This window comes from Elaeis guineensis, chromosome 12 (assembly GCF_000442705.2).
Source record: "Elaeis guineensis isolate ETL-2024a chromosome 12, EG11, whole genome shotgun sequence".
Taxonomy (NCBI): Eukaryota; Viridiplantae; Streptophyta; class Magnoliopsida; order Arecales; family Arecaceae; genus Elaeis; species Elaeis guineensis.
Genome location: NC_026004.2, coordinates 55,887,970 through 55,895,495, shown reverse-complemented (window position 1 = coordinate 55,895,495; position 7,526 = coordinate 55,887,970). Strand labels below are relative to the sequence as shown.

The window sequence follows — 7,526 nt, the reverse complement described above, 5'->3', positions numbered from 1 at the left end:
TTCCTGTTGTTCCAATGGCTGAACCAATCCAACCCATGACCCTTAAGGATTTGTGTTATCCAATTGGCTCCATCCAACCATCTTGTATCAGGTTGCCACAACCCACAGCTAACAATTTTGAAATCAAACCTCAAATCATAAATATGCTTCCAAAATTCACAGGATTAGAGGATGCTTATATATTTATTAGAGAATTTGAGGAGGTATGTGCAACCATGAAATTGCAATTAACAGAGGATGAGGTCAAACTTAGATTAATCAACTTTGCCCTTAAGGACAATGCTAAGAAGTGGCTTTATAGTCTGCCAAACTATTCTGTCACTACCTGGGAGGGCTTTGTGAGAATATTTTTAAAAAAGTATTTTCTCCATCATAAAATAGCTAGGATTAGAAATGAAATAAATCAATTTTACCAACTAGCTGGTGAATCATTTTGGAAGTACTTTGATCGTTTCAAGAATCTTTTGACCCAATGCCCACACCATGGAATAGAAACTTGGAGACTATGCTAGATCATCTATGAGGGGTTAGATTCAAACTCAAGAACCATGCTAGAGTCCATGTGCCAAGGCCAATTTATGGACAAAGAAACTACTGAAGCTTGGCAATTCTTAGAAGACCTAGCCGAGAAAAATTTACAGTGGGAAACAACTAGGGAACCTGATAAAGCTACACCTTCAAGAGGAGGAATACATCAAATTCAACCAACCCTAGCATCAGAGGCCAAGATTGCAACCTTAACACGTAGATTGGAAGCCTTAGAATTACAGAGACCAGCCAATGTAAATCAAATATCTGCACCCATGTGTAAAGGGTGCAATGCACCAGACCATGTCTTAGAAGAATGTTCCTACTCGAATGAGTGTGCACAGGTGAATGCCACCTATCAAGGACCATTGAACAATCCTTATGCACCCACATATAACCCAAGTTTGAGGAATCACCCAAATTTCTCATGGTCCCAGAATCCTAATGTAGGCAATCCAAATTTCAATCAGCAAAATCTAAGGTCCAACCTAGTAATGAACAACCCGCCAGGCTTCCATGATAATGACAAGAAAATTACCTCTTTAGAGAAAAGCCTAGAAGCCATGATGAAGACACATACCAGCTTTATGCAAACCACGGGTCAACTCATAAATAATAACACCCAAGCTATAGCCCATCTGGAAATGCAAGTAAGTCAGCTGGCTTCGACCATTAGTGAACGAGAACATGGTAGGTTACCTAGCCAACCTGAGCCAAATCCTAGGAACCAAAATGGTCCACGACCCCAACAAGGAAACCAAGTTAATGGTGTAAATGCCATTCATACCTTAAGATCAGGAAAACAAATAGATAATAAGGTAGTTGCACTTGATGATATAGATGACTCATCTGCCGAGTCACCTTCTAAAACTACTACCTTTCAACCTCAAGCACCAGAAACTGAAAATTCACCTAGTCCAGTACTTAAAAGTCCTAGAGCTCCTTTTTCAAACAGACTGAAATCCAATAAATCTAAACATTTAGACAAAATTTTAGAGGTATTTAAACAAGTCCAAGTTAATATTTCTCTTTTAGATATAATCCATTAGGTTCCAACTTATGCCAAATTTTTAAAAGATCTCTGCACTAGGAAAAGGACCACTAATGTACCAAAGAAAGTATTTTTGGCTGCAAGTGTCAGTTCATACCTATCTAGCCATGTGCCAATTAAATATAAGGACCCTGGAGCTCCAACAATTTCTTGTGTTATTGGAGAAACCAATATAAAAAAGGCCTTGCTAGATCTAGGAGCTAGTGTGAATATCCTTCCATATTCGGTGTATGAACAACTAGGATTAGAAAAACTTCAACCTACTGGGATCACATTACAGTTAGCCGATAGATCTCTCAGGATCCCTAAGGGAATGGTCGAGGATGTTCTGATAAAGGTTGAAAATTTTATTTTCCCTGTAGATTTTATTGTTTTAGAGACTGAGCCAGTTGTGAATCCTAAAGGACATATACCTGTCATTTTAGGAAGACCATTCTTAGCTACGGCCAATGCTGAAATCAATTATCGAAATGGTCTAATGAAGTTATCCTTTGGGAATATGACCATTGAGCTTAATGTTTTTAACTTAGAACAGGAATCCTCTTCTCATGCTGATGTCAATGTAGTCCAAGATGGTATTTATGAATCCATTGACATTAGTGATGATGAAGTCGACCTAGAGTCTAACCCCTGGTTAATCCATGAGTCTGAGGATGTCAATGAAATACTTAAAGAAAATTAGATTAATCAGGAATCGACACTTCCTACTGAACCAATCATTGAGATGGTGAACTCATCACCTAAACCATCGATAGAGGAAGCACCCACTTTAGAACTGAAGCCCCTCCCAAAACATCTCAAGTATGCATATCTAGGACCCAAAGAAACTTTGCCTGTAATTATTGCATCAGACCTAGATCCCAAGCAAGAGGAGGAGTTATTGTCAGTTCTAAAAGCAAATCAAGAGGCAATAGGTTGGACCATAGCAGATATCAAAGGAATAAGCCCTTCTATAGTTCAACATAGAATATACTTAGAGGAAGAGGCTAAACCAACAAGAGAAGCACAAAGAAGGCTTAATCCAGTTATGAAGGATGTAGTTAAAAAGGAGATTCTGAAACTCCTAGATAGTGGAATAATTTATCCTATTTCTGATAGCTCTTGGGTAAGCCCAGTTCAAGTAGTACCCAAGAAATCTGGGGTAACAGTGGTCCAAAATGATGCAAACAAACTTATCCCAACTAGGACCCAAACGGGATGGAGGGTCTGTATAGACTATAGAAAGTTGAATGCTGCGACAAGGAAAGATCACTTTCCTTTGCCATTTATTGATCAAATGTTGGAAAGACTAGCCGGACAAGAGTTTTACTATTTTCTTGATGGATACTCCGGTTACAACCAGATCCCCATAGCCACTGAAGATCAAGAAAAGACTACATTCACCTGTCCATTTGGTACTTTTACCTATAGACGAATGCCCTTTGGACTATGTAATGCACCGGCAACCTTCCAGAAATGCATGATCAGCATGTTTTCAGATATGATAGAACGATTTCTAGAAATTTTTATGGATGACTTTTCTATTTTTGGCCTAACCTTCTCCGAGTGTCTGAATCACCTGCAATTAGTTCTAGAACGATGTAAGGAGAAGCACATAGTTCTCAACTGGGAAAAATGTCAGTTTATGGTCAAACAGGGAATAGTTCTTGGCCATGTCATTTCTAAAAAGGGGATTGAAGTGGACAAGGCCAAAATAGATCTAATTGCAAGTCTTCCACCACCTAAATCTGTGAAAGAAATACGTTCATTTTTAGGTCATGCTGGATTCTATAGAAGGTTTATTGCCAACTTTAGCAAAGTAGCACATCCATTGACTAATCTTTTGGCAAAGGATACCAAATTTGAATTTACTCATGAGTGCTTGGAATCCTTTGAATTTCTAAAAAATGCACTTGTATCAGCTCCAATCATTCATCCTCCTGTCTGGTCTGAACCATTTGAATTAATGTGTGATGCGTCCGATCATGTTGTGGGCGCAATCTTAGATCAACGGATAAATAAGCTGCCTAGAGTGATATATTATGCAAGTAAAATCTTAAATGATGCGCAGCTTAACTACACCACAACTGAGAAGGAGTTCCTTACCGTTGTCTTTGCTTTAGAGAAATTTAGATCTTATTTGGTTGGGACCCACACCATTGTTTACACCGATCACTCAGCCATTAGACATCTCCTAGCAAAGAAGGATGCCAAGGCACGCTTAATCAGATGGATTTTGCTCCTACAAGAATTTGACCTAGAAATTAGGGACAAGAAAGGCACTGAGAACGTTGTAGCAGATCATTTGTCCCGAATTTCAGTTGCACCATCTAGTGAACCACCCATCAATGAATCTTTCCCAGATGAGCAACTCATGTCTGTGTCTACTGAACCTTGGTTTGCTGATATTGTAAATTATTTAGCCATAGGCAAGATACCTTCTCATTGGACTAAGTAGGATAAATATAAATTCTTTGCCCAAGTGAAGTATTTCATTTGGGATGATCCTTATCTTTTTAAACAATGTCCTGATCAAATTATTAGAAGATGTATCCCAGATAACGAAGTCATGAATATTTTATCTTTTTGTCATGATCAAGCATGTGGGGGTCACTTCGCGTCTAAGAAAACTGCTGCTAAGGTTCTCCAATGTGGTTTTTATTGGCCCAATTTATTTAAGGATGCTCATGAATATTGTAAAAGTTGTGCTCAATGTCAGAAAATGGGCCGAATCACCAAGCGACACATGATGCCACTCAACCCAATCTTGGTAGTTGAAGTTTTTGATGTTTGGGGGATCGATTTCATGGGACCATTTCCAAATTCCTTTGGAAATGAATACATTCTAGTAGCAGTTGATTATGTTTCAAAATGGGTAGAAGCAATTGCATGTAGAACACCCGATAGCAAAATGATCATTAAGTTTCTTAAAGAAAATATTCTCTCCCGTTTCGGTATTCCCAGAGCAATCATTAGTGATCGGGGAACCCATTTTTGTAACCGACCTTTTGCAACATTGATGAAAAAGTATAATGTCACCCACAAATTAGCCACACCATATCATCCTCAAACTAGTGGGCAAGTTGAAGTGTCAAACTGACAAATCAAACAGATCCTGGAAAAAACTGTTAGTGCCAATAGAAAGGATTGGTCTTTGAAATTAATTGATGCACTTTGGGCATACCGAACCGCTTTCAAGACCAATCTAGGAATGTCTCCTTATAGGATTGTGTTTGGTAAACCATGTCACTTGCCTATTGAGATAGAACACAAAGCCATGTGGGCCATCAAATAACTAAATACAAATTTGAACGACGCTGGAAACCATAGAAAGCTTCAATTGAATGAATTAGAAGAACTTAGAAATGAAGCCTATGAAAATGCAAGGATATACAAGGAACGAACCAAAGCATTTCATGATCAATCAATTATAAGAAAAACTTTCAATATCGGACAAAAGGTGCTCTTATATAACTCTAGATTACATCTGTTTCCAGGAAAGCTTAGGTCTAGATGGACAGGACCATTTTTAGTAAAGGAAGTCTTTTCACACGGAGCTGTTGAGATTGAAAACCCAAGTAATGGTGTTATCTTTAAGTTAATGGTCAACGATTAAAACCATTCTTAGAATTACCTGTCAAGACTGTTGAAGATGCCATGGTTCTTTATGAACCAACTTATTCTGATTAAGTTGCTTCGAGGTTTGGTCTGGCTGAAGACATAAAACTTAGCGCTTCTGGGAGGCAACCCAGCTTATTTAATTTCTAATGCTTTCTTTGTTTTCAGTTTGCTTAGGACAAATAAATTAGATAAACTCCATTGGGGACAATGTCGGTCAAGTTGAGGGGAGAGCTTGAACAAAATCAGGTGTTATCATTTCCTTTTCCTTCCACTATGAGTTATTTCTTGCATTTAATATATTATGTAAAAAAATAAAAAATAAATATATATATATATATGAAATAAATTAATCTATAAAAGAAATAAGAGTAAGTTAGAAAGTATTTGCTAATGTAGTGAGTCACGGAGAAGATTAGCTGGTTAGACTCTTGGTGGCTTAGGTCATTTAAAGACTATTAGCACTTCCAATTGCACATGCACACTAACAAGGTAAAATAGGTATTAATTGTAAGGCCAATTAAGGATCTGAGTATTATTTAAATTAGATAACTTTCTCTACACCCCAATTGAAGAAATTTGAATTTAAGGAAAGAGCTACCTGCCTGAAATAAAATGCAAAATACAGAGTAAATGTGGATTGCCCTAAGCCTAGTAACCGGGTCTCTTCACCTAAGTCAAGTATTGAGATTCGCGTCAAACGGTGGTGGGAAGTCAGGATGCTCAGCAAAAAAAAAAAAAAAAAAAAAAAAAAAATAGTGTGAAAGCTACCTTAGTTCTTTGTTTAATCTGGGGTGTATAGAAAATTAATCGAATTAAGTTATGAAAAATGATACAATTGGCCTGTACAAGTTAATACTGAAATACTAAGTTAGTTATCACTCACACAAGTGCTATAAAACTTTAAGTGTACTCTAAGAAAGCTTCTAAGTAGACTGACTACCGATTCTAATTTGAAGCTCATTACTTAGTAATACTAGAAAACTTCTTGAATTCGATCTTAAATTAATTGCAAGGAAGATCTTTTGGAATATGATCTTATTTTGATACATTGCTAAGGGACTAGCAATGATTAAGTTGAGGGTGTGATTTATGTCACAAATTGACATAAAAAGTATCAATTAATATCTAAATTATCTAACTTTATTAAAAAATGATACTTGTTATTATATTTTGTAGAAGAAGAGATCATCAATAGAAAGAACAAGGAAAGAGGATTCCAACGGTATAAATTTTATGCAAAACGGAGTTAAATTGACCCAGGAATTGAAGAATGAAGAAAGAGACTCAATTGGGTCAAACCCGAATCAAATCAGATCAAAATTGGTCAAAAATCAACTGATTTGGTGATTTGGTTAGCCGCCTGGTCCACAGCAACAGGCGCATGGACCATGGATCCATCGGCGCACCATAAACCCCCCTAACAACCCTCTAAAACCTCTTAGTCCCACATCTAAAGTTTGAAAACCTTATAACCCCCAAATGCCTATAAAAAGCCCCCAAAGGCCCTTGTTTTATGTATTCTTCCTTCCGATCAAGCTTGTAACCCTAGATAGTGGGTTTTAGCTCTCTTCTCAAGCCTCGAGCTTTGAGATTTTTGTAATAAATTTTTTTTATATATATAAAATCTTATTTTTATGCAATTTCATCTCTTTACATTATGCAATTTATTTTTCTTGCAATTAGGATAGTTTAATTTATGCAATTTAATTATTAAATTATGCAATTAGGATAGTTTAATTTATGAAATTAGGGTAGTTTATTTTTCTGTATTTAAATTTTGCAAGTAGATTTAGATCATGTCTAGCTAAGCATCCCTTCTAGGGTTTGCGATGAAGCTAGATCATGAGTAGGGATTTTACATAGGGTTCTTTCTTTTTCTTAGGGTTTCTTTTTCTTCCTCTTTTGCCAAGAATTTTTGATGAACTACAGTTGGGTCAGAGTCCCTTCATAGTTCATGCTTGATTCAGTGCATAGGAGGAGAAAACCCTAAGGGATCCTAGTTACTACTCCCCTGTAAAGAATCTTGAGGTTATCGTTGGGCCTTAGTCCCTTCATAATCTATGCTTGGGAAAGACAAGAGGAGTAGTCGTTAGGATCAATAAAAAAATTCTAGGTAGAATTCCCTAATCTAGATCTAGTGGATTCAAAAACCCTAGATCCTTAGTCTTATTGTCTTTAGCAAACAACTTTCGACTTTCGATTTTTGTTAAAGCTCGCTTGAGCATAGATTTGAAAATCATTTTTAAAACCAAGTCTCTGTGGGATCGACCCGTACTCGCTGGTCGTGCTACTCTGCACACCGTGCGCTTGCGGTTTTATTTACAAATTTTAAGATTTGCACATCATT

The 7,526-nt window shown here is 37.0% G+C and overlaps 1 non-coding gene across 1 annotated transcript; it reads right to left on the bottom strand.

Moving 5' to 3' along the window:
- Positions 1-383: 383 nt before the first annotated feature.
- LOC140853060 (small nucleolar RNA R71) lies at positions 384-490 on the bottom strand. Its single transcript, XR_012136138.1, has one exon. It is a non-coding gene; the product is annotated as a small nucleolar RNA R71 (small nucleolar RNA).
- Between the last annotated feature and the right edge of the window lie 7,036 nt (positions 491-7,526).